Source organism: Condylura cristata, unplaced genomic scaffold, assembly GCF_000260355.1.
Source record: "Condylura cristata isolate star-nosed mole 26May11 unplaced genomic scaffold, ConCri1.0 scaffold00001, whole genome shotgun sequence".
In the NCBI taxonomy this organism is placed as follows: Eukaryota; Metazoa; Chordata; class Mammalia; order Eulipotyphla; family Talpidae; genus Condylura; species Condylura cristata.
The window spans coordinates 83,449,051-83,476,930 of NW_004567102.1; the positions used below are offsets into that span (position 1 = coordinate 83,449,051).

The 27,880-nt window shown below is 41.9% G+C and overlaps 2 long non-coding RNA genes across 2 annotated transcripts in view; both read right to left on the reverse strand.

The window, feature by feature from the left end:
• Positions 1 to 817: 817 nt before the first annotated feature.
• On the reverse strand, positions 818 to 3,672 carry LOC105853225. The gene is made up of 3 exons (XR_001145066.1): positions 3,634 to 3,672; positions 2,542 to 2,688; positions 818 to 1,616 (listed from the first exon to the last, which is right to left on the reverse strand). It is a non-coding gene; the product is annotated as an uncharacterized LOC105853225 (long non-coding RNA).
• A 2,885-nt stretch (positions 3,673 to 6,557) lies between these two features.
• Positions 6,558 to 27,880, reverse strand: part of LOC105853224 — a 23,598-nt gene continuing 2,275 nt past the window's right edge. The window contains exons 2-4 of the long non-coding RNA XR_001145064.1: positions 9,032 to 9,142; positions 8,022 to 8,093; positions 6,558 to 6,865 (exon numbers count right to left, since the gene is read on the reverse strand). This is a non-coding gene — a long non-coding RNA (uncharacterized LOC105853224). The remainder of the gene's footprint in view (positions 6,866 to 8,021; positions 8,094 to 9,031; positions 9,143 to 27,880) is intronic.

Below are 27,880 nucleotides of genomic sequence, written 5' to 3' on the forward strand. Positions count from 1 at the left end.
GGGTGCTTGCCAGTATGCCAGGCCCCACTAGGTGTTGGGAATATGAGCCTTCCCTCGAGTCCATTAAAGGAATGAAATCACTGTCATATATTTTATTCATTGCCGAGCTCTACAGGCAGTGAATCTGGGGAAGGTGGGGTACATTGTTAAACAATGTTGAGCATGAAATAAGCACTGAGTTATCTGAGACCAAATGCCCAGGATAATTTAGACCTAGTGTTGTAAACAATTGAGTAGAAGCCTATCCATTCATCCACCCATTCCAGACATTCACAGTCAAAGGCATTGCTGCTTAATTAATACAGTAAAATGTTAGTCATTGAAAGGTTGCATTCATTGACATAGCTCACTCCCAATATTTGGAAGAACGAAATGTCTCTCTAATATCAACTGCATCCTATCAGAATCGGGTGAAAACCAGCCCCCAACCCCAAGCACCTCCAGCCAGCCACAAAACACACATGCCACTGCTCACATCTGGAACGCTGGTTAAAGTCTTGCTTATACCGTGACCTAGAAAACAGGCTGTGACATCATCTAACTCTTCAATAGACACTCTCGTGCACACACACTCATGCGCACACACATACATATTCATGTACACACATACATATTCATGTACACAAATATGCACAGTGTGGTTTCTGAAGGGATAGTTGCGATAGTTTTATATATACATTTTTTTACACCAGTCTTCATTTTTATACAATGTAGCTTTTTCATCCCAGTTCTCCTCCCTGCGGAATTCCCACCAATTCACCTGTGTTATTACATGGTCCCTTATACTCGTCCCACCCTGTTTTGATCCTACTCCCTGCCCCCAGCCGCCCCTGCAGAAAGTCTCTGGTTTATAGTTGCTTGTTGGTTCTGGTTTTATTATAATTACGTTTTTTGACCTCTTATGTTGCTCTTAAAATGATAGTTTATTTTTTAAGCAAAGTCTGGACAATTTTACTCAAGAAAAATGTAGCACGCCATACTGTTCACCAGCTCTTTCCTGCACTGACTGCATCCAGTGATATCAAAGTCACCTGGAGCAGCGATAGCACAGGGTGTACTCTGCAGCGTGCCCTCAACACGTCCAATTCAGTGCTCCTGCCACTCTGGAGAGGGACATTCTGGCCAACATGGCGTCTGTAGTGCTCCACCGCAGATGTCCTCAAGCTGGGCAGTGGCTGGCGAGGATGTCCAGTTTCACCCCTTTCATCGGCATCATTTCATCCACTTCATTGCTTTAAGCTCCTGATTTCTTTGGGAAACTATTATTCTGGACCAAATACCCTTCTTCTCCACGACCAAACTGAGTTTGCAAACTTGTGTCTGTGACCAACCAGAGGACTCTGGTTACTCTCCCTTCACTGTCAGCTTAGATATGTTTATTTTTCATCATAGTTTCTAATGCATTAACCTCACTCACAGGGATTCAATCTCATCAAAGCACCATTACCAATATTTACGTCAGTTTTCAAACTTAATTTCTCAGCGTGGAGAAGAAATGTCGCTGTGGAAAGTTTTTATTTTATGAGGACAGAATTTCTGTCGTTGCTTTTCATTTGGGCTATGGTTGAAGACACTCCTATTTTTCCAGTCAAACAATATGCATGTCCTTTGACTTCCTGAAAAAAAAAAAGATAAATAATAATCATCTGACAAATTTCCATACAATGAATTAGATTTGTAAGTTCATTGTAAACACTGGGGAATACACCCCAAGTGAAATAAGATGTGATTAAGCGGCTGAATATTTGTCTGACACTCAAATCCGTGTCCGTCCCAGATGTTGGTCTGCCCCCAGCTAGCTCCAGGGGGCAGGTCGGGCAGGTACAATGCCAATCGTGTCTCTCCTTCTGGACTGTAAGCCCCTCGAGGGCAGGGGACAGTCCTTATTGACCAGGGTCTCCCCAGCATCTCTGAGGTGCCTAGTACATAACAAGTATTTTTGCTAAGTTAATGACTCAATACATTTTCTCTAAACGACTCTTCTACTATCTGATGTGTTTACCAATAACAAAGTTATTTGTTGCTAATACAATGAAGGAACCCAAAAAAGGCAATTAATGCAGGGGTCTACACAAAATAAGTCTGAAGGAAAAAGATAATCATCACATGGTCTCACTTATATGTGGAATATAGAGAACCCGAACAAAGAGCCAGGAAAAACACAAAACTGGCCAGCTGACTTCCATCTGAGGCATATAGAAGGGGAGTTTGGGAGGGGTGAAAACAGGGGCGGGATGAGTCACCAGTGCTGCCGTGGTGGGAGAACCATGGGACCACACCTGAAAGGAGAATCAAATACTGTCCAAAAATGAACAGCGACGTAAGAAAATAAATGCATTGGATAAAATAATTAAGGGAGCCTCCCTCAGAGAAAAGGACAGCTTTGGTAAGGGGGGGCAAAGGACTGGCCTTGGACAACACTGAAACACATGACCAGTCCCGAGTCTCATCCCCTCCTCCCTGTGTCCATCCATGCCTGACAGCAGGGTCTGGGTGAGCTCAGCAGGGAGCTCTCAGTCACACCACCTCAAAGCACCTGACCTTCCCGGCTCGCTTCTTCTTCTTCTTTAGTTTTCCGTAAATACTCTCATTGACTCACTGGCCAGAGGGAAAGGATGCTGGCCAAGACATGGCTTGCTAGAAGAGGAGGTCACACACACACCACGTTGCACGCTTTGGTTCACATTCCTGTAGAGAGAAAGTGTCTTGCCCGATTAACAGTGGGCTTTGAACAAAGCTTATGGTGAGAAGTGACATTAAAGTGGCTGTGGGCCAGGCAATGTACTGTGGTTCTGCAGCCCAATGCACAAGGCACTGATGTGTTCTGTACGGTTTCTCCCTCCTCTGTAAGTGTCAGAAGGACTTTCCTATTCAGGGTTGTGACGTATAAAATAGTTCTAAGTGGGGGGGGGCCTCCCTGGTGGTGTAGGAGTTAAAGACACAGCACTATCAAGCTGGTGGCAGCCACTGCAGCATGAGTTCGATTCTCAGCCAGGGAGCTGAACCACAGGGTGCAGCAGACCTCTCCTGTCTCCCCGCTGCTCCCCTCAGCAGTGTGTTTCAGTAGATCTTCCTGTTTGCTCCCCACTCTCTCTAATGAATCCTTTCACCTCCCATACCTATAGCCTGCACCCCAATACTTGTATGCATAAATAAATAAATCTTTAAAAAAATAGTACTAATGGGAATCCCCTCCCTACCCCCAACACTCCATCACCACCTCAACCAGCCCCTTCCCCAAGGTCACTGGTAGAGGCACTGAAGAAGCTGAGAAAGAGAAAGCAGAGCTAATTCACTCACTTCCCATGGCAACATCTGCACTTGCATGAGGCGAGCACCCAGTACCCCTCATTTAGTAGAAAGGCAGACACTGACCTCCTGTTAGGCTCTTGTTGAAACTGGAGGTCCCCTCCTGCTCCCTTTTGGGGTTGTCGTGGTTTTCTGCTCTCGGGATCATTTATAGTCAGAAAATGGTGCACCTTTATTGCAAAAACCACCCACTAAGGGCCAGTAATCAAGTTACTTGGTTTAGACACCATGCTCCCCCCAGCCCACTGAACGACCCTCCTCCAAAATCATGCCAAAAAGACTCCTGTGGCAGAAAGCTCTCCCCTGACCTCCTGGTCCACACACCTTCAGGCTGCCGGGTGCAGATGTGAACACAAAGTCTTCACCCTGAGCAGTGGGGAGAGTGAAAGGGGTGAGGGTGAGGTGCACCTCTTTTGAGAATCCACTGTTATTCCACCCTACACTCCTGGTCGAGATACGTCTTTCCCCTAGCAGGCACCCAGGTGGGGCTACTTGGCACCCTCTGGATGGCAGCCCAAACAAGAGGTGCTCCCTTACCCAAGCTTAAGCTGGCTTAGTTACCTCGATTCCCTTGTTGGATCGGCAGGTCCTAGGTCCTGAAGCTGAGCAGGGATAGCAGATGGAACTTCTGTTTTTAGCTGAGGACTGTCCATACTGTTTTCCACCAGGGCTGTGCCCAGTCATATCCCCACCAACATGACAGAGAACCTTCCCTCCACACCCTCTCTGACACTTGCTGTTTCTTATCTTTGGATAATAGGCAGGCGGATTCCTTAATTTGTAGCGAGGCTCAACCCTGAGACCCATCGCAGTTCTTGCCATGAGTTAGGGGCAAGATGGAGTGAAATGGCTAAAATCCAATAACGTGAGGGATCATGGTGGGGGCCTTTGCATTTCAACAGAGGCCAGCGGAACAGAGGTCATTCTGATTACCCTAAAACAGTGATGATCAAACGGGGAATGTCTATTGCACATTGGATAGATGGATGGAAGATACGTCTACACCCACTTTCCCCTTCTCTGAGAGAGAGGGCTGTTTGAGCGCCCCTCGATTAAATGGAGCAGATCACCTCAGAAGACAAAAGAGAGCAACAGAGCAAGCTGGGCTGTGGATTGGGACAGTCTTGCTGTACCCCTGGTACAGGGGAACTAAAGCAAACTCAGCATCTTCCGTCTCTTCATCAACATGATGAAGCTATTAACTCCAGTCTGTGGAACTGCATAGCTTGTTGCCACTAAACCTCCCAGCCCTGAGCCCAATGACCCGTCCCTTGCTTCCTCTACCTGGGACAACAGTGCACCTTCTCACCCCTCCCTAAGTGACAGTCGTCCCGCCTGCCCGGGGACTTCCGGTCCTCAGTACACACGCTCTCCCCACAGCAGCCTATTCAGATGCCACCCACTTGCCGTTAGGCCTCAGAGAGGCTGACGCGCTTGACCAAGCCAGAAGTGCCAGTGCGCTCCCTGCCTGATGGTGGCAGGCCCTCATCGCCCCTCTTCCACTGTGCCTGCTAGTTCTGAGTTTCAAGGCTGCCAGACTGGAAAGAAAGCCAAGGAAGGCCTCTGCTGCTGTCCTCATGTTAGACTTGCCTTTCTGCATCCTCACAACCATTGCCACATGCAAAGCTCCCTCAAGCTCCTTTCAGGGTCTCCCCAGCCTCCAGCAAAGCAGAGCAGCTGGGCCCCCCAGGGAAGCTGTGGGGGCACCCTCATGTGAGCCCTCCTCGGCCTCCCTTCTCTGGGCTGTTCAAATCACAGCTGTTTTCCACAGTTGCCTCCCTCCCAGAGCTGCGAGTCCCTGAAGACTCTGTTCCACTTACTGCTGTTCATGCTGCTTGGAGAAGTTCTTTGCGTGGCCCTCAGCCCTGACTTGCACTGTTTTGGGTCTGCTGCCCCAACAAGTAGAGACTTGGAAGAGACCTCCAAGGCCATGCAGGTCTCTCCTTTGCAGAGCCAGGCAAACCCCCCAGTGTCTCAGCAGAAGCAAGAGGAACCTCACAGTGAGCGGTGGGAGCCGGGTGGCCCTGCCAGGGGAACTCGGTCTTTGAATTAGATTAAACCATAATTTACCTTCACCACTCTTGTGTTTGCAGGAGTAAATCTCCCCAGAAAACACTGGAAAGAACATCCATGATGGCACTTGCAAAAAGTCAGTATTCATCAGTGAGAAGAGAGAGTCGGGTGTCCAGAAAGACTGAGTAAGTTTGCAACAGGAGGCACAGAGGAGAGTGACTTTGCCTTTTCCCTAAAATGTGTCTGTCCACACCGGAACCTCCCTCGGCAGTCTCCTTACTTGAGCCCAAAGAGCAGCAATGTGAAGAAGTCAGTCATAAATGCTTACATATATTTGTTCTCTCGAATCCCAATAGAGCTTTTCATTGTCCTGTTCCATCAGCGTTTCTCACTTTTTCTTACACTTTCCCAACAAAGATGACAGTGAGGAAGAGTCTGCCAGAGCCTTCACTGGACGCTACCACCTCACTCTGCTGATACAGTAGATTCCATATTCCTCTGCTTTGTTTTACCCCTTGTGAGTCTCCCGACGGGTGATGGTCTCCATTAAATCTATAGATCAGCCATTTGCAAATGGTCTGGCATTTTTTTCTTTGTCATCGAATATCTTACACTACTAATGAGGTTAACTTCATCTACTTGATATTTTCCTTGGGTATATATATATATATACATTTTAACTCTGAGTCATAAGTAAATAATATAGCAGAGAAATGATACGTTCCCTCAGGCAAATGGCAAGATCTTAAACACAGATTTCACCAAGTCAGGCCAACCCACTGGAGTTATTAATAATCTTCCTTTGTAGACAAGTTTGAAATCTGAAGCCTATTTCGATGAATCTATTATATAACCCCACAATTTTAAACCTGGAAAACATGTTAGAATCAATCCTCTCCTACCATCTAACGTTCCAAAAGAGGACACTGAAGCTTGGATGTGAAGCACTGGCCTGAGGCTCCCTGGCAGTGGGATGTCAGAGGCAGATAGGACATCAGATTCCACCATCAACCAAGCTGTTTCTGAGAAACCCAAAATACTATTTAGTAAAAGCGGGCTGTTAATACCTTACACACTGTACTCCTTCAATAAAATCTGTTTGCTGAGTACAGACTTGGTGGGGCTTGTGACAGATGGGCAAGAGGAGACAAATCTCCTTTTGCAGAACTCCAAGGGATTCACATTCTGTCTCCTCCTCCAGGAGGCTGAGCGGAACTCCCTGTCCCCACCACGTGGGCTGCCCAGAGTGGCTTCTTTTCCAAGTAGGACAGGTGGAGGGGGAGAGATATCACCGTAAAGAAACCCGACAGCCGACCTCAGCCAGGTGTGCAAGGTCAAACCAGCAGTGGTGAGTCCTGTGGTCACCACACGCCCAGTCTGCGCGTGAGGAAAGCCAAGGCAAATCCCAGTGAAGGTCGTTCGACTGAATGCTTCGCTTGACTTCCTCAAAAGATCCCAAACACAGAAAATTTGAGATGTTGTTACCACCTGAAGCTCTAAAATATGCACCCACTCACTGGGAGGTGGCGTCCTGGGTGGAGACCTGGAAGGGACAAAAATGACACTTCATGGCCAGACTAAGAAAGTAACGTGCTAAGAAGACTGGGGAAGATGTAGGCGAACTCTTGATCCTGTCTTCTCTGTGTCTTTTGAAGTCTCAAAATGTTCTAGAAAATAGAGTCTATTTGAAAAATCATAATGTAGCAGGAGAAAACAAATGGGAGACCAAGTCTATCTAAGCTAGGAAGTCTAGAGAGCTGCCCCCAAATTCAAGACTTGACTTGGAATCCTACACCTACGTACCATTTCCACTGACTCTTCCCCTACTGGCCACAGGTCGTCTTCATCATCACCTCTCACCTAGAAGTGAACCTCTGGGGAGCCTCGGGGGAGAAAATGAAGAGGAATGTGGATGTTTTCCCTTCACTGGAGTCCCCTTCCACCCAAATATTTGTACAGTGTGTTCATACAAGCCCTCAAGATGGGACTCCAGATGAAGGAGTTTGGAATAGACAGTGCCTGAGGGCAGAGAACTTGGTTTGTTCACAGATGTTTCAAGTTCATAGAAGAATGCCTGACCTATCTTCAGAGCTCAACAAATATTCGCCCAGAAAATGAAAGCCTTTGGGCAAAAAATTCCAGTTTTTTTTTTTTTCAATTTTATACATATTTTATACCACTTTGTACGAGGTATGCTTTCTCCTGTCTGGTGTAGTCCCCATCTTCTCTAGAAAATAAGATCTAAAATGCTGTCACCGACTTTTTCAAATACACCAAACTTGTGTATTGAAATGAGCACAGCCCCTTGGCAGCCAGACACTTCAGTCACTGCTGCTGGTCTCACTCCAAATACTTCCAGCATTCTCCACTTGCCATTTCTTAACCTTACAGGATCAAGTCCAAACACGAAAAGTGAAACCCGCAGGACCTAGTTCCTGCCAGGCCCTTCAGACTCCTGCTGTTCACTCCTCAAGTGTTTGCTCGAAACCACAAGTGCCCTCCCACCTGAGACCTCCTTGCCCCCACCCCAGTCCCTCCAAAAAAGGTTTGAATTCATCTTCAAAATCCTGGCCTAAAGGACACATTCTCCGAAGAACTCCTTACCATCACCTCACCTCCCGCCCCAAGAGAGAATTAATCATTTTGGGGGCCTATCTCTGTTCCCCATTGTTGTTCTTATCATCATGAACTGTGTTTACCTTTGTTGTCCATATTAGCCTGTGAACCTCGTAAAGGCAATAGCCTGGTATCGCTCATCTCCATATCCGCAGCTGTGAAATGGAATGGAATGGAACAGACTCATTCAAATCCAAAGCCTATGACGCATTCTTTTAATAACCTCGGTGGTAGCAAATCTTAAAAGCTTTGGGGCATGAATATGTGATTGGAAAAACCATTTAGTACCTATTTTGATGAGCAAAGTAGGTAACTGGGTTGAGCTCTGCTGTTTTACAAAAACCTAGAAATGTCTACAGATAATTAGATTAATATCCTCATATGTCTCAGAAAACAAGTAGGTTAAGTCAATCTTGCTAGAATGATTCTGCACTTACTACAAAATGCTTATACCTATAGTTAATGGGATCTAGTTATTGCAAGGATGTATTCATTTATTTATTCAACAAAGTACGTTTTTAAAAAACGTAATAAATATTCATGCATGAATAAGACCTGGCCCCTCTCTCCAGGAACTTGTATCCAAGGGCCAAGACAGAAATGCTCAATTATCACCCGGACTATGGTGAATGACAATGGTGTAAACACTGCTTTGGGAACACATTCTGGAGTAGATTACTTTGTGCAGTTACTTAAATTTTTTTCTGTTTTATTTCATGTGCTAAGAATACTGAAGGTGGGTCTACCTTCAGTAAATGCTGACATGCACTACTCACTAGAGGTGGTGTGGTGTAGATCTCTGGAACTTATTCATTTTGTTTAAGGAAATCTTTGCCCATTGATTATCAGTTCCCCATTTCTCTCCCCCACCAACCCTTGCCAATCTATATTCCACTTTTCGAGTCCAAAAGTTTGATTATTTTAGATAATTCAAGTAGTTAGACTATGACCATATTTGTATAATGTCCTCATTCGTGTTATCAAGTATTACAGTATTTCCTCCCCTTAAAGGCTGAATAGCATTTCATTGTATTTTGGCCTCACTTTTTTTTATCTATTTATTAGTCGATTGACATTTAAGTTGTTTACACACCTTGATTACGGTGAATTGTGCTGAACGTGGGAGTCGTTCATTTTGATTGGGAAGGCATTAGGAAAACATATCAGAGATTTGTTGTCTTCTGTCACCGTTAGTTCTTGAAGCCTAGGGTGTAAGTGATAAGATAGATGTTAACAAATGGAACCGGAAAGACAAATTTAGGCCAGGTTGTGATAACCTTTGAATGGAAGTCTATGGTCATTCTGTAAAAATATATGAAACCACCGGAAATTTCCAAACATTAGACTTATGTTTCAGAATGGTGACTACTGCCAGTGGGAAAAAAAATAAGAGATAATCAGGGTGAAGGCTGAGACAAAGAAACATGAGCAGTAGGAAGACCAGTGAGGCCAGGTCATCCAGGCCAGGGATTCCTGTATCAATTACTGTAAGACCCTTCTCTACTCAAAATTATTGGAGCCCCCAGGAGCTTTCGTTTATGTGGGTTATATCTACTTACATGTACTTTACTATAAATTAAAACTGAGAAAACCTTAAAATGTAGACTACATGAACGTATGTTCAGGTAGCCATCAGCGACAGTGACATGATGTTGGTTTTTCTAGCTTCTAAACAACCGCACTTTCTACTGCTTAAAGGACAAGAGTGGAAGACGAAAATAACACTTCACCATTACTATAAAACTTTTTTGATCTCACAGATGCTTCAGGGATCTCTAGAGCTTACTTTGAAAACCTCTGATTGACAGACTAGGCCCAAGGCAGAAATAGAAGAGACAAGCACAAGTAAGTGACACTTCAGAGACAGACTCAGGAAGACTTGGTGACAGATTGAACTAATGGTGCAGATGAAGGAGAGCAAAAAGCTAAAAATATCTCCAATTTTTATCTTGGAATACTGCATGGATGGTGATTTTTTCTCTCAACTTCTCCCACATTGTGTATTTAAGGCTGCTGTTAATGATTAACAAAAGTTATGTATGCTTACATAATACTTTAAAAACGTCCCTTATTTTTCTGTGATTTTCTAATAGACATTCTTTAGCAAACCCATGGCATTCTACTCATGGAGATTCTAAAAATCTCTTCCTCCTACCAACATGTACCAAGTGTAATAAGGACTCAGTATAAATGCTTGATGAATGGATGGACACTGACTAAATTCATTGAGTCTGCTAAATAATTTCCTGAGACTTCAGATGAAAAACACAAAAGTGCAAACTTCCACTCTTAAACAATGAGTCACCTTTTAAATATTTATGAAGTTATTTTCGTAAGGGGGCAGCCTTCAGCCTGCCAATCCAAAAACAACATAGTACTAAACCAAACTTACTCTCTAATATATGCATCGCATTAAGTGTGCCTTTCTTTAAGTTGGGTGTGTTCATTTAATTGGTTTTAATTTAAAGCCCAATTAACAAAGTTTCGACATAGAAGAAGATAAAAGTTGACTTCTTTTTTTTACTTCCTCAACTACTGAATCATTTTGTATTGTGACTGAACTTGAACCCATTCTTTTAAATACAATTTTATTCCAAGTCCTTATGAAGACCACATTCTGTTTTATACCACACCATTCTGATTTCCAGCCCATTAACCTCAGTGAACATGCTTGGCTTGCCTTTGACTTCAATAAGCTACGCATTTATTCTGTCCAGTAACTGTGAAATTGGGATAAACCCAGATATGCATCTGGAATCCCCCATTAAATCTCAGAACTTTTTAAATTCAGTAAGTCCTTCCCCAAAACAGGACAAGTCCTCTGAGACCTTCATCCACGATCCACGTGTCCTTCTCCCACTGGTCACGGACAGTTCCTGCCATGTCCATGGGTCTGCCGTTCCCCAACCAATGTAGTGGCATGCTTCTGTTCCTTTCCCCAGGCCATCCCCTTCATCTGGTTTGTTTTTCCTTCCTCCTCCCCCCCTCCTTTCATTCATAGTACAGTTTAATTGCCCCTTTCAAGAGAAGCCTTCTCCAGTTCTTCTGGTCTTTAATCGCTGGTTTCCCCTGGCCCCATGTACCATAACTCTTCTCTCGTAGTTTCATGTCCTTTCCCCAGTGACTCATCAGGCTGTGGGCTGCTTTTCTCTAAGTCACATATATAATCAGCCATTCATAATTGTTGGTTGAATGGAATTGAATCAAACCAACAAGCACAAAAAGAGATAAGCTCAAACCTCATCACTCAGCACATACAAAGTTTCCGTAAATCCCTAGTCCCCATTTGACCTCTTTCCTTTGTCAATAGAAAAAGCTTTTCTGTAGAATCTAGCACATACTTCCAAATATGTCATTGTATCTTAAGAGATATTATATCTCCGATTCATCTTATCATAAGGAAGCTTCTCACTGGAGGAACACTAGATGAATCCTGAACAGTGAGTGAGCAAAGCAAACCCTTCCCACATTGACCACCCTCTGGCCTTCTGTCCAGCCCTGGATTTACTATGTGAATGAACAGGTGAGGTCTCTGACTGCCCCCAAGAATACAGGTAATCTGAGTTTATTTTGTTCCCTTAGTCTAAACTGTCCTTTCCCCATTCCCTCAAATCTTCTTTCAAGACCAAGTTTATGAAGATTGTTCCTTCACAAGCTCTCCCTGTTGGTACAAGGGATTAAAGCACAGGACTTATGAAGCCATCCGCAGCTATTGCAGCTGGACTTCAATCCCTGGCCAGGGAGCTGACCCACAGGGTGTGGCAGACCTCTCCCATCTTGCTCTGCTACCCCCCAGCAATGTATTTCAGTCAGTCTGCCTGTTCTGCTCCCACTCTGTCTTTGGTGAATCGTCTCACCCCCTGTACCTCTGGCCTGTCCCCTGTTCTTATATGCATAACATAAAATCTTTTACAAAAAGGATTGTTCCTCGTTGGTTTGTCTTTCCTTCCCTCTTGCCCTGAGTCAGAGTGTTCACACTGAAATCGCATCTACATCAGTTATTCTTGCCTTAGTTAACAAATGGGAAACCAAGTACAGCTAAGCTAGGAAAGTTGTCGCAGTCTAGAGAGCTGCCCCCAAATTCAAGGCTCCACTTGGAATCCTACACCTACATACCATTTCCACTGACTCTTCCCATTTACTGGGAGAATAGTGACTTCTCCCAATCACTAGTTTTGGTTAGTTTTCATTTAGGGATAATTCCCACTACTTGGCAAAATCCTGGCACAGGAATGTGAGGATCAGTCAGTATGAGGCATAAAGTTCATGGCACTGGAGCTAAGCTGACATAAATTCAAAGGCAGGCTTGACCACACTCCATGTGAACTTGAACACCTTATGTAACTTTCTGAGCCTCAATTTCTTCATCAGTAAACTGGGATTAAATGTGAGTGTATCCAGTGCTTGGCAGGAGGTAGACCAACCCTCTGAAGACCCACACCTGCAGCCTTCTGTGAGGATGAGTCCCTTATCCAGGAGGGCCCCAAGGCCTTCGCTGTACAGTCCCTTTCAGTTCTTGGATTCTGGCACCGAGGGCAATGTATTCTAAAGTTAAACACCAACTTGTTTTCAAGAAGGAAAGTGTTTATGCTGCCTCTGCAGTCATCAAGGAAAACAACAGATAGCCTTCTGGGGATAGTTCAAACACACAAATTAAAAGCTCTCTGCCCAATTCACTTCCAAATATTCTTGAGGAGTTCAACACGAAAGCTTGGCCCTTTGGTCAAGGGCATCAACCTCCAAGCCAGCTATTTTTGTCCTGACCAAGAGCCCAAGAGCCACATTTCCTTCTTGCATAGATATGATATCTTGTAACTCTTCCTCTTAGACCCGTGTGCATGGAATTCAATTTTTTTTTTTAATCATTTCAAAACAGAGTTAAGCACAAAGCCTGGTCACTGAACCCTGGGCTGGAATCTGTGCTAGCTCTACTTTTGTAGTTAAACAAGAAAGAAAGAAAACAGCAAGGGAAGGCCTGGGCATGCTGTATGCTTCTGTGTCTAGTTCAGCCTAGCCCGTGGGTGCTCTAGTGCTAAGCCTTTACCAGCACTAACCTCCAAAGACCAGATTCAGAAGTAGAGACTCAATGACCGCCTTTCTGTGAACACTCACACTCCAAAATGTGCCAAATGAGCATGGTGTTGTTTGTCATTTTAAACGCTCGTTGGGTTTTTTTCATAATCATTTTTCTTTTCATTTCCAAATTAAGAGTTCCCAAGGAACTCTTGCAGGGGTGTCAAAGACAATAAAATGAAAGAACATATTTTGATTAAACAGTTTTACATGCGTGGTGTGTTTGTTTTTGAATAACATTAACAGTTGGAAGAAGAATGTTAAGAAAATGAAAAATTATGGTGAAAATCCTAGTTTCCTTGATTTACAGAATATTTTTTTTTAAAGATTTATTTATTTGTGCATACAGAACTGGGGTACAAGCCAGAGGCTCAGGGATGGTGAGAGACTTCACCAGAGACAGAGTGGGGAGCAGAACAGGCAGATCGATGAAGTACACTGCTGAGGGGAGCAGCGGGCGGGTCAGGAGAGGTCTGCCACGCCATGTGGTCACTTCCGGGGGCAGGCGGGGATCAAACTCATGCGGAAGCAGCTTTAGATTCTCAGTGCTGTGCTTTAACCCGCTGCGCCACCAGAGAGGGCGGAATAATATTTTTTTTTAATTCCAAATTGTAAAAGAAGGAATCTAACATGTCAGACCTTCTTTTTGAATGTGTGTGATATTATTAAATCCTTATAATTGTTCGTAGCAATTTTCATTATCATGCCCATCTATTATGCTAACATGGAAACAGGCTCACAAAGATTAATTAAATCACTTAAATTCTTAAATTTTTATGTTGGATTTGAACATCTTGCTGCAAAAATCTTATTTCCAACAGCCCATCCTCCTCCAGCTGAAAACTGGCAGGCACAGCTGCAAGGTGTTGTTCAAACAAGCAAACAAAAGATCTGTAGTCATGGAAGATCCTTCTTGACCATTTGAATGGTGCTTTCTCTCTAAAAAGATCTAGACTAACTAAACTTTTTCAAATAAGTTAGTATTGATTTGCAATGCTGGATCTGATTTAAGAGAATAGGTTCACATAGGTATTTGTCATCACACCACACCCACCACCTTCCCAAAGGCCGTTTAACACCCCGTCTCTGCTTTGTTCTCACTCTCATTCTCCCTCCCCCTCTAGTATTCTCAACTCTATAGTCCTGTTTCTACAGCTTGTTGTGGTTTATTTTTGTCAGTTCCTTTGTTTTGTTCCTCTATATTCCACATATGTGTGAACTGATCTGATATTTAACTTTCTTCTTCTGATTTATTTTGCTTAACATAATCCCTTCTGGTTATAGCCCTGTTGTTGCAAATGGCAATAGTTCATCCCTTTTTAATAGGTGAGTAATGATTGTTTCTAGTAGTTTTTAGTGAAGTCTTCAGGATTTTCTATGTATATTATCGTGCTAAATGCAAATCGTGACCATTTAACTCCAATATTATTGAACAGCAATAGTGAGCTTGGACATCCTTATCTTGTACATGATCTTAGAGAAAATGCTTTCAATTTTTCATCATTGAGTATGACAACTTTGGCATATATGGCCTTTGTTATGTTGAGGGACATTCTTTCTGTTCCCATTTTCCTAAGTTTTTGTCATAAATGGATGCTGAACCTAGTCAAATCCCTTCTCTGCATCTATTGATATGATCATATGATACTTGTTTGTGCTTTTTAAGTTGATTTGCATATATTGAACCATCCTTGTATCGCTGGAATAAATCCCACTTAGGCATGATGCATGATCCTCCTTTTACCTATCTTTGCTTATCTTACTACTCTCTCCTTACTTCTTACAGGTTTCTCTCTCAATAAATCACCTGCACAAGTAAATCACTTTCCTTTCAAGTCCAAAACAGTGTCATTGAATAGCCTAAATGAGAAGCATCTATGTAATTTTAAATGTCTAATTGATATGTTTATATCACATTATATCCACAATTTCATATAAGCTTCATATGATTTGCAGTTGACTGAAATCTGAATTTTAAAAAAATCTCACAAATTTTTACAGTCAACTCACTAGCCCTCATACTTACGTATACCAAATTCTTGTTTACATTCATAGATGATCAAATGCTCTGAAGCAGAGGTATCAGAATAAAATGTAATATTATGCTTGACAATGATAGTGAGTATTCAACACACATGTAACAACTGGAAAAATTTTTTACTGAAGTTTACCTTTTTTAGAAATACTGCCCAATTCACAGATAATTGAATGTTTATAGCAATGTTTTAAAGATTTTCATATCTTTTTCTTAAATCCCAGATACCCTTTTAACATACAGAGGTAACATAGTTTTGGGAGCTAGAAAGTAAAGGGTTTGGGCCACAGTCTAACATGCAGCAAATAATTGCAAATTCCAATGTGATTACGGCTGCATTACCCTGTTCTGCACCCCAGAGGGAAGGGCGGGCCCTGTCTGGGTCCCAAAGATCCTCTCATATCTCTGAATGCACCTGAAGAACAGGGATAATATCTGCATGACATAATAGTGACAAAATATAGTCACATTTTAATTGAGTTTCTTGAAATCTTAGTTGATAGGTTAATAAAAGAGTAAAGTGAAATAAGAAAAAAAAAAGAGCAAATATTGTTCCTTTATTCAAAGCAAATCTACCATTTCCCTAAGTTGGAATTTTTCTCTTTTTCAAGAATATCTACTTTGTAGCATGATCTTCACCCAGAATAATTACATATAAAAAGCATTTTAGGCTAGAAAAACAAACACTACCCTTGCCAACTGTGGATTCAGTCATAATGCTAAAAACCAGAAGAAAAATATATGACATCACTTTCTGTGAAGAATGCAAGCAAATGGAAGCAGTGTAAGTTAATCATCTCTGTAATATGTAAGAAGGTTAATCTTATTGTAAGTAGTCTATGAGATCTAACCATAAAACAAATAATATTTTAAAGTAAATAGCCATGGCTGGAACATCTAAAGAGAGTGTCTACTTTTCAAGGACTCCCTCCAAGGGAATATACACTCTTCTGCTGAGGTTGAAAAGTTTAAACAACTTGGGAGAGCTTTTAGAATTACCTTCACAGACTACAGCAGATTTTCTTGGAAAATCTTGCCCTTTGAGATTGAATTTGACCTTCCCAAACAGCCAACACCTATTTTCAAACAAGCTTGAGGACAGCTGAATAATAGGGTAAGATGCTTGAGGCAATTACAAATGTCTGGTAAGTTGCTAGAACATTCAGGATACAAGTAAAAATGAAGGTAGCTGAATAACTTGGGTGTCCATCGTCTGTCCCAATTGTCTATTTCCAAGTGTCTCCTGGTTTCTTTTCTTCAATCTGAACACTAAAATACTTTGAGATTTCCTTATATTCCTGAACGTCAGCCTCTCTAACAGGGTGAGAACCTTCCCAGGTGTAGCTCTCCAAGTCAGCATCCAAATGACTCCTTGCAACCTGTGCATTCATCCATGACTCTGTCACCACAGTTTAGGCTACAGTGATCTACAGTGATGCTGATAACATAGAAGCTTCGGTTCAAATCCTTGTCCCACTGCTTAATAACTTTTTGAATAACATGAATTCATGTTATTTCATTGGTCTAATACCCAGAACAGTTTTGTATGGATATTGGTACATTTCATTTAGTTGAAGAAACTTATTGAATGGATTGTATTAAGCACGATGCAGAATGCAAAATGAAGAAGCTGTACTTTGGAGGGGCTTTTAGTTTATAGATGATTCAATAGATATTTAAAATAAAAAGATTTGAGGTATACATTTAAAAACACACGCACACACAATGTCTCAGAAAGTGATGCTCATTTTGACCAGAAGACTCAGGAAAGTAATCAAACTAGATCTTTGCAAATAGACAGTTTGGAGTATTAAGAAGGAAAAAAGACATTTTTTTTCTATGCATAGACAAAAGAAAAGTTCCACTTCTTAATATTAAGGCCAGTGACTTAAGCTGTTTGCACTTCAACTTCATTTCCTCTCTGGTAGAAGTCATAATTGTTCTTTCTGCGTGCTGTTGTAGGGCAGATTAAGTGAACTGCTATATTTCCAGTGCTTTGAACATTGCACGCTGCCTCGTCAACACAAAACACAAACTATAATCATTTTGTGTGGTAGCTGAATAGGTTAAGAGTGAGAAGCCAGTCTTCCAAACACAAAACACCAGTCCTTTATTGATTCAAACTTTGTATTCTCTTCCGTCAGAGAAACTTAAAAAGATCTAAACCCGTATAGTGATTCACAGAAGCTCGGATATCATCACGGGTCACTTAAAGCCAGGGGGACGTTCTGAAATATATGTCCTTTGGTTATGTTGTTTTATGGCCAGCACAGAGTGGAGATGGACACTTCAACCATAGAGATCAATGTCATTTTAGGATGCTCAAAGACAGGGCGTGATGGCTGTGAATAGAACATGTTAGCCATTATACTGTTTCAGTGAATATAAAATGTCACAGATGAGAGGCCTCCCTGGCAGCGCAGGGGTTAAGGTCTCAGTGCTATCAAGCTATTGTTAGTCACTGTAGCATGCTGGGCCCAGCCAGGGAGCTGACCCACAGGGCACAGCAGACCTCTCCTGTCTTCTCCACTGCTCCCCTCAGCAGTGTTATTTTGGTCAATCCACCTGTTCTGCTTCACATTTAGTTACTGGTGAAGCCTCTCACTGCTCACACCCACATCTCTGGCCTGTACCCCAGTTCCTATATGCATAAATAAAGAAATCTTTTTAAAAATTGGGACCATATTTGGTTCCCCTCTATTCCTCCTCTAAGTGAAACTGTTACAGGGCAGCCCAATGTGAACTGGGTTGCCTGTCTGTGGTTCCTACCCGCGCGATGAGATTCAATCGTACTGTGGACACACAAAAAGGTCCGATGATGGGTTTATCTACAAGGAGAAAGGCAAAGGAACAACCCAGGGGGAAAAAAAGAAATACAAGTTAACTAGAATGTTCTACCAGTTCTGCTGACCTGGACTCCACCAGCACACTGAAAACCGATCGAGAGCCAAACGACCAGCCGTAAACCACCAGGCCAAGAGACCCCCAGAGCCCACATGTCCGGTTTTATCCCAACCTGGCTGCTCAGCTCCACCTTCACGTCCCGGCGTGCTTCTCCTTGGTACTGATGGGATTAGTAGTTCCAGTATCTGGGGTGGGGGCGGCGTCCATGAAAACTGTACCTGTTACAACACCATCCCATATTTCCATATTTTTCTTTTTCCTTCTGATTTATTTCACAGAGCAAAAGGGATGGGGTGGGGGGAGTAGGAATAACAACAATAAAAAACAAAACACAACAAACAATAATAAACAGACAACTATAAGTCCGAGACATTCTGCAGGGGAGAGGGAGAGGGAGCAGATGGAGGGCGGAAGAGCACAGTGCAAGGGGGCTTGGTGGTGGGAGTCTATGGGGCCCACATTTGAGACCAGAAAGCAAACATTGTATGAAAATGAACAATGATAGAAAAGATAGAGAGAGACAGAGAGAGAGAGATGGATAGATAGATAGGTAGATAGAAAGAAATATAGATGGATAGATGATAGATAGATGGATAGATAGAAATATAGATAGATAGATAGATAGATAGATAGATAGATAGATAGATAGATAGATAGATAGATAGATAGATAGAAATATAGATGGATAGATGATAGGTAGATAGATAGATAGATAGATAGATAGATAGATAGATAGATAGATAGATAGATAGATAGGTAGATGGATAGGTAGATGGATAGAATAGATGGATGGATGGATAGATAGATGGATGGATAGATAGATGGATAGAGAGAGAGAGATATAGATGGATAGATAGATGGATAGATAGAAATATAGATAGATAGATAGATAGATAGATAGATAGATAGATAGATAGATAGATAGATAGATAGATAGATAGATAGATGGATGATTTTTCTAAAAAAGATTGGGCCAGGTGCACTGTGCTTTCTAAAGGGATGAGGAGACTCAGCGGGTGGAGAGACTATGAACTTGGTGGAAGGGGGGAGAGTGGGAGAAGGGAAGCAGGCAGCAGATGGAGGGAGACAGGAGGTGGAGTTTCATCTCGTGGGGTGCCCTAACCTTACCCCCGTCTGGTATCATTATAGTCCGTGCATCAAAAACTTGTAGAAACAGGAAACTGCTCCTAAATGTCTTAAACTCTCACACCCCCCCCCCTGCACCAGCCTCTGACAGCCTGTTTGCAGATAGCTGCAGGCGACCCCCTGCGTGCAGCCCCAGGGGCTGGCCCATGGCCTCCACTGGCTGGGGGCACTCTTGCAAGCCTCCTAGTTTTCTGCAGATGAATGGAGTAGCATTCAAGGCACTCATTTTTTAGTAGAAAACCTGGAAGGTAAGTAGCAGCTTAATTTATCATTCTTTTTTCAATTTGAGTCCAAAAGTATCTTATTTTTAGTCATTAAAAATGCATCTTTTTAAGATAAGAACCGGATGGTCTTATTTGTATGTGCAATTTAGAGAAACCAAACAAAAGGTCAAGGAAAAGTCAAAACTAACAAGCTGACCATAGATCTGAGGCCTCAGCAAAGGCGGGGGAGAAGGGGCTGTTTAAAGCAGGAGAGGGGGCGGGGCCCTCCCTGGTGGTGTAACCCTGAGGGTGAGGATGCAGCACTGCAAGCTAGCAGCAGCCTTTCCGGTGGGTGCCACTTAGGTCCCAGCCCGGAGGTGACCACATGGCGCGGCAGACCTCTCCTGACCCGCCCACTGCTCCCCTCAGCAGTGGACTTTGTCCATCTGCCTGTTCTGCTCCCCATTCTGTCTCTGGTGAAGCCTCTCGCTGCCCCTGAGCCTCTGGCCTGTACCCCAGTTCTGTATGCACAAATAAATAAATCTTTTTTAAAAAAAATACATCTTTTTAGAACAACCAACATTCAACCTCACTATTTTCATAGCTTTTGCGATGACATTGCTCATGCGCTATTACAAATTATTTAATGTCTAAATCATGTAATATCTCCTATTTATGATGTGGGTCAAATATGACTTGAATTAATCACTGGACATCTGGGTCTTGTAAACCTTATTTTTTATGAGGGTTTTTTAGAAAATAAGATCAGTGCTCATTACAGCTGGGATTGGCAGGGAACTACAGGAGGCTGACTCGGAATATCATTTACCTAACTCAAATTTTCCTTTTTTTTTTTTTCATCTTATGTATTTTTTTTTAAAGATCTATTTATTTGTGCATACAGAACTGGGGTGCAGGCCAGAGGCTCAGGGGCGGCGAGAGGCTTCACCAGAGACAGAGTGGGGAGCAGAACAGGCAGATGGACGAAGTACACTGCTGAGGGGAGCAGTGGGCGGGTCAGGAGAGGTCTGCCGCGCCATGTGGTCACCTCCGGGAATCGAACTCATGTGGAAGCGGCTTTAAATTCTCAGTGCTGTGCTTTAACCCGCTGCGCCACCAGGGAGGACCTCATCTTATGTATTTTTTAAAGGCAACTATTCAAAATACAGAAATAAACACTCCTGGTTAGATTGTCTCCACCATCTTTTATTACTGACCTGCCTATGTCATGGCTGAAGTGTTCGTATCATATTTTTCTCAAATTAAGTCAGTAATAGTCAAGGTTGTCAGCTCTAATTCATTGATTATCTTGCAAGTCCAATGACCTCTTGGCAGTGAATTTGGGTTTGTTCTACCACCCCCCCACTTCCTCACATTGTTCTGAAATGCCAGCACCCCAGAGTTTGTGCCATGATGTCTGAGTATCTAAGATGGCGATGATAAAGCACGTGACATCACATAAGCTCTGTTCTTTTGACTTTTTAGCTTTCTTTAAATGTAAGTCCTGGATAAAGCTGCCAAAACGTTTGGCAAAGGTCAATCTGGTTGTTTCTAAGTGGGTGAAACTTAAATTCCTCGGCCTTACAAATTCTTGTGGTTTCATGGACATCAAGTTCATCACCAGTGTTTACTCAAATGTGTCTGACCCACAGGTACTTCTTTTAATGAGAGTGCAGTTCCTGCCAGAAGTCCCATTTGGATCATGTACTTTCTCTTTGTTGATCATATCAAGCAAATCATTATAAATAATAATACCATAATAACATAGTTCTTTCCAGGAAATGTCATCTCGCTGATGGCATCTAAGACTGGGTATTATTAAAGTCTGACTTGTTTTTCAACCTGACTCACTGCAATTTAACACCCTTGAAAGAAGATGACGTGTAGAGACTTTCTGGCTTGTGAGGAGTTTTGCAGGTTGGTGGGCAGCTGAAACTCTGATAGTTTTTTCCAAGGAGTTGTTTTGAATGCTCAAATGCCTTGCTCTAGGTTGACTTGTGTTGCTTTATAAATGACACCTGCAAAAATAGAACATTGGGGCACCTCGCAATTAAATAGAAAAAAAGTCACTATTTTTTTTGTTTTCTACACATTTCCAAGTAACTCTATTACCTCTTAATGATAAATGAATATAAAACTTTGTATTTATAAAACTTCTTGCCAGGGCCCTCCCTGGTGATGCAGCAGGTTAAAGCATAGCACTAAGAAACTAAAACCACTTCAGCATGAGTTCGATCCCCACCCTGGAGGTGACCCACATGGCGCGGCAGACCTCTCCTGACCTGCCCATTGCTCCCCTCAGCAGTGTACTTCGTTGATCTGCCTGTTCTGCTCCCCACTCTGTCTCTCATGAATCGTCTCACCACTCCTGCACCTCTAGCCTATACCCCAGTTCTGTATGCACAAATAAATAAATCTTTAAAAAAAAAAAAAAACCTTACCAAAACCTTGTGAAGAATTACTTTCTGAAACAAATGCACTTACCTCCACTTTATATTTCATCTACTTTTATTCTACTTCCTCCAATATTCTACCAATAAGAAGAGATCCTCTTCAATTAAAGAAAAGAATAGTAGTGATTTTAATTAACATTACAAAATCGTTCAGTGCTTCTGTAAATTCATAAAGCACACTTATGAATCACTTTTCAAGGAATGCCAAGAAGTACTTCTTTTACAGTAGGAAAGTAGCAGGGGAAAAGGATAGAGTTTCAGGAAAAAAAATCTCACGTCAGCTTGTACTTGGCTATGATGGCAAAATACCCAATCAAAAATAACACATAGCATAAGTATCTCATTTAACTAGAAGCACGTCAAAAGTAGGCTTTTTTAGGATTGGTAGCACAATTCAGTGATGTCCGAGTTCTGAGCTGACAGCGTCTGCTGAATCCTCCATTCCTTCATATTTTTGTCCAACACACCTTAAACACTCCCTCAGTCTCCTGTGTGCCAGGCATGTGTGGAAGAGGGGGTGGCATGCCACGGTCCTGGGCTCAATACAGAAAGGCCCCATGGCAGACACAAATACAAGACCAGGTGGGTGTTTGTTGTTAAGAATTTAACTCCCTTTTTAAGAGGAAAAGATTTCAAGTAAATGAAACTAAAATACAACAGTTTGACACAATATTCAGGTGTTGATTAGATTCTCACAGGTTACACCCATCTGGGTATGGACTCTGGCAAACGTGAAGTAGGATTTTCTGGAAGACTACTGAATGGCTCATAAAATGAACTGGAACTAAGATCAGACATCGTCACAACACCAAAGAATCCACATTGAAGAATCTGCTTGGTTGCAAAACCACCGTCTGATTCTAGGTGTAAGACACAGGCCTGCCAGATAAACTCCAAATCGTCCTTGACGTGAAGGCTATTTTTGCTACATTGCTTGTTGTTTTGCAGTAAGAGTTCACACCTACTGCACTTACTGTCTGTTTCAAGCAAGTTAATTGTGTATTGTTTAATTCTCCTGATAGCACCCAGAAGTGAGGATACCTAAGGTCAAAGGTCTGCTAAAGGAAGAAGCTGGCCCTCAAAGCCAGGCACCCAAGGGCATTCCTTTGGAAGTCTAGCTGGATGCCTCTGCTTTTCTGAGTTGATGGCCTGTGTCCTAACTACCACCAGGGAATCACTTTGGCCACCATTTTCCTTCCAAAGCTCAATGTGACTGATCCTCATCATGGGGAAAGAAAAACAGATAGACAGGAGAAATGAACAAATACCACTTCAGAGACTACAAAGAAAGACAGTGAGGAAGCAAATTAAATGACATTTCCAAACTGGGGAAGAACTATCTTAACTAATCTCAGGGTATAGCTTCCTGCATCCTGAGTTTTAGTGTTAAGTCTAGGACTATTTCAATAGCTGATGGGAAGACAAATTCAAGTCTAGGACTGTGTTTTCCCTTTTTACTCTCTTTACATTTGTACCAAAACAGCTCCTGTTGCAAAAAGCTGTCAAAGTCAGTCCTCAACTCGGTGGGTATAACAATGCCCTTACTTCATCCTACTTTGAAAACGTGTAAGTGATTTTTAAAAAGTCATGTACTCCTAAAATATACACAGTATTGTGAGTCAATGTTAACTAAATTTAAAAATAAGTCGTCTATTCAGGCATGAATTCTGAGAGGGTTTATTAAACATACAAAAAAAGGAAAAACCAAACAAAAGAGTCTTGTGTTTTCAATTTTCTCCTATAACTTGTGGGGTAGAAGGAAAGAATGAGGCTTTCAGGAGATCAAGTTCAGGCAGAGCAGTGGAAGGCTCCGTTCTGAGGGGTAGAAAGAACTCAATGTGCCTGTCTTTGTCTCTCCCTCCGCATTTTGCCTGAGCCCATGGATAATTCCAGTTGATCCTCAGTGGTAGCACAAGGAAGAGCCACACTAATTATCCCTAAGAAATGGGGACTAGAAGGTCTTATTTTGTTCCCAAATATAAAGAAAGAGAAACTGTGCAGCTGTCAAATTACTTAAATGTGTTGTCCTACATCCCTTACAACAGATAGCTTATCAATGAATTACCACATTGCTGAGGGAAAACAGGTGAAGAAAGAGAAAATTTTCAACTCCTGAGAAATCAAACCCTAATCCATTTATTATGAATGGCAACACAATTTTGAAGAAACTGCTAGTGTATTCTTCGATGTAAAAGTAGAACCAGGGATCTACAGTGTTACTATGCAGTATTTTTCTTAACCAAAAAAAAAGAAAAGAGGTTGATTTGGTAAACTCCAGGATGTGAATTTAAAAGGAGCCAACTCAGCAAAGTTAAGAACAAAGAAAAAAGCTAGCCACACCTCTCCGAGGAGAATCCTGCTCTCCATATTTCCTTTCACATTCTGTACACAAAATAGTCTCAATTTCCTGAAATGCCCCCATTCTCCACTTAATAACCATATGAGAAAGAAAGATCAGGTCATGAAATCACAGGCATAATAATCTTTATTTGATTTTTTTAAAACTCACTTCTAATGTTGGCTATGATTGAAAGTCTAGACTCAGTAACTTTTAGAGAAATTTCCTGTTTTCTTTTGAGAAGAAAAACAACCAGTGTGAATAATAAGATTATGTGCAATTTGTAACCATAAAGCCTTTATGCATGTAAATATTGCTACTGCTTTTAGCCCTCACCACAGATCACTTGGTCTCCAACTTCCCTTTCTTTTATAATTTCAGAAGCATGAATTTCCCTGAATTTGCTCCTTGACAGCTTTCCAAATGCCAAAATAGGTAATTGACTTGATTGTTTCCCTAATAACATGAGCAGTTAAGGCAAGAGGATCTCATTCATCTCTGAATGTTTCTAATACTTGTCTATCACTTGTGAGGATTAATATTCTGAAAGGGAGTTTTTGTTACTGGGAGGACCATAACTTATTTCAATTGAAACTGATTTTTAATAAGAAAACTTACTACTCAGTTAAACTAATCTCTTGCCCTATCCCTGCCAGGTATTATACTAGAAAGCCAGGGCTCCCTTCCCTGAAGTCAAACTCGAGAAGTCAAAAATATACCCTGAAATCTCTAGATTTTTCTTAATAAGTACAATCATGCATAAACTTAATACTCTCTTTGTAGTTTAACAGGGGGCACTTTCTGCGGAAATAGTTCCATGTACTTACTCTTCACCAGTATAGTCATTCTTGTGTGCCCTAAAATGACTTAATTGAACTATCAAGTCTATCTCTAAATTTCTTCCTGACATTTGAAAACTCATTTCAAGTGTTTCCTTTGTAAAGTAACACATCTTACCTTTTTTTTAGGCAGAATGATAGATTAAATTATTTTGTTCCTGGGCCCTCCCTAGTGGCGCAACTTGAAGTGCATTATGAAGCTATCTACAGCCACTGCAGCACAAGTTCAATCCCCAGCCAGGGAGGTGACCCACAGGGCACAGCAGACCTCTCCTGACCTGTCTGCTGCTCCCCTCAGCAGTGAATTTCATTAGATCTGCCTGTTCTGCTCCCCACCTGGCTCTGGTGAATCCTCTCGCCCCTCCCCCCGCCCCCCCAGACACATCTGACATGTACCCCAGTTCTGTATGCATAATCTTTAAAAAAAAAAAAAGGATTTTGTTCTTTTTTGTATTTTTGCCTGCTTCTGTGAATCCATGCATATTTCATTCCAAAGATATTTGTACATTGCTACATGCAAACAATGAACTCACAAGAAGAGAAACGAGGAAAGCAATAATATGCACAATCGCAGTCAAGAGAGTAAAATACCCAGGAATAAATGCAACCACGGAAGTGAAGGGCTTGTATATTAAAAACTATAAAACACGATTGAAAGAAATTGAAGGAGACACAGGAAACGGAAAGGACCACTATCACCAGAATGGCCGTTCTCTAAAACAATGCACAGCTTCCCCGTTCAGAGCACAAAGAATCGCCGTGTAGCAGTCGATTTCAGGGTATGAAGTGCCCAATGTAGTTAATTCTCAGCGGTGTCTGACAAACTTCAAGAGAAGGCACCTCACAACGCAAAATTAGCACCTAAAATGGGACACATTTAAGTGAACAGATCTCACAAATTACATCCAAATGAATTCCAAGGGGATCAAAGATGCGAATGTAAGTGAAGAGAAGAGACAGAGAGAAAGGGAAATAGAACCTGAAAAAAACTTTGAGCTTTTTAAAATACGACGCAAAAAAATGCAGACAACAGATCAGAAGAAATGGCTACAGTCATCTGTCTCATTACTGACAACGCACTCACTTACCTGCCGTGAATGGGACCCCAACACCAATAAGAAAGAGACCCACCCCCCAGTAGAAAATCTAATAAGAGTGCTACTGGGCAGATTGCACAGAGGAAAATAAAAATAGTTATTTAAGAAATGAAAAGGTAGTCTACCTCACTTGAAATAAAAGAAAAATGTTAATCCAAACCTTACTGAGATACTTTTTCAACATTCAGGTTTACAAAGATGAAAAATTTAATGGTGTCTTCCCCTGCGTCACTGACTTAAGTGTGATCAATGCCTCTGTGGAGGGAATGTGACAATAATGACATTTAAAACAGTACATATACATGCTACATATATAAGCACACCTGTATAAAATGATACGGTTTTGTTGCTCATGAGTCTTTATTTATAACTGCTTAATTGCTATTGATCTTTATTAAAATTAAAAAGGTCTACCCTGCAAAGTACATTGTTCAACAAATGAAAAGCAAGCCTAGATATATTTATGTCACTAATTTTATCTATATCACTATGTGTGTGTAGACGATAACAATCTGATTGCAAAGCAAACATTCGAAAGTATCCATATTTAGTAATACAAAAATTATTTCCATAGCAATAGAAGTACAACAGACACCTCCTCTTCCCTCCTTAAGTCATTGTGAATAAGGAATTTAATTAAAATTCATGTATTCTGTCTGTGGAACACTGAAAACTATACTTCTAAATTTTCAGTATCATGGGCGCTCCCTGGTGGCGCAGCGGGTTAAAGCACAGCACTAAGAAGCTAAAGCCACTTCCGCATGAGTTCAATCCCCGCCTGCCCCAGAGGTGACCCACATGGCGCGGCAGACCTCTCCTGACCCGCCCGCTGCTCCCCTCAGCAGTGTACTTCATCGATCTGCCTGTTCTGCTCCCCACTCTGTCTCTGGTGAATCCTCTCACTGCCCCTGCACGTCTGGTCTGTACCCCAGCTCTGTATGCATAAAAAAAAATTTTTTTTTTTGCAGTATCATAGGCCTTTTCCCAGCAGATTAGTGAAGCAAACTTCTGTGTTTTACTTGCTTCTCTCACCACAAGCGTTCCGCCACTCGCTCACATCAGTTCTGAATTGAGAACGTTAATGATTGCCCAAGTCTCAACAGAGACACACATACAGCTAGCCTCTTTCTCTGGACAGCTTCCCCGTGCCTTTGGCTAGAAGAAAACTCAAGAATCAAAGCATTTCCTTAAATAATGGAAGCCAAGATAAATCTGCTTATTCTAAGAATCAATGGAAAGAAATTTCCACAGGGATGAAGCCCGGCACAGCAGATTAGCGTTCTTGCATGCTAAGTTCTTGTCATTGCCTCAGGTTCAAGTAGCAGAGTCCATTAGCCATCAACCCCGGTATTCGCCACAGCGTAGTTAACTTGCGTTTTACCTCTTCAAATGCCCTTTCTCATTCTCCATGCTCAGTATTAAGCATTCTACCTTGGACCATAATTGTAGTTTGGTTTTCATAATTTTTTCATTTTGACACTAAGAGTCTCATTCCAGAAAAATTAACAAGCCAGACCACCCACCAACTACCAACTGGCAATATTTTGTTGTATTTTATGTTGTGTTTTTAATAAGTCGTTAGTGGCATTTATTTGAGTTAATGAAAAACTCAAGTTTCTTGTTTCTATTCAATATGTAACTTAAGTGCACAAGAGTGGAAAACTAAGAAAATTCCAGAAGATACATTTTTGGAAGAGATTGATTATTTATGCACACAGGACCAAACAATCAAACTTTTCATCTTTTCAATAAATCTTACACTTACTTTATTAAAAAAATAAGATCGGCCCTCCCTGGTGGCGCAGCGGGTTAAAGCACAACACTAAGAAGCTAAAGCCACTTCCGCATGAGTTC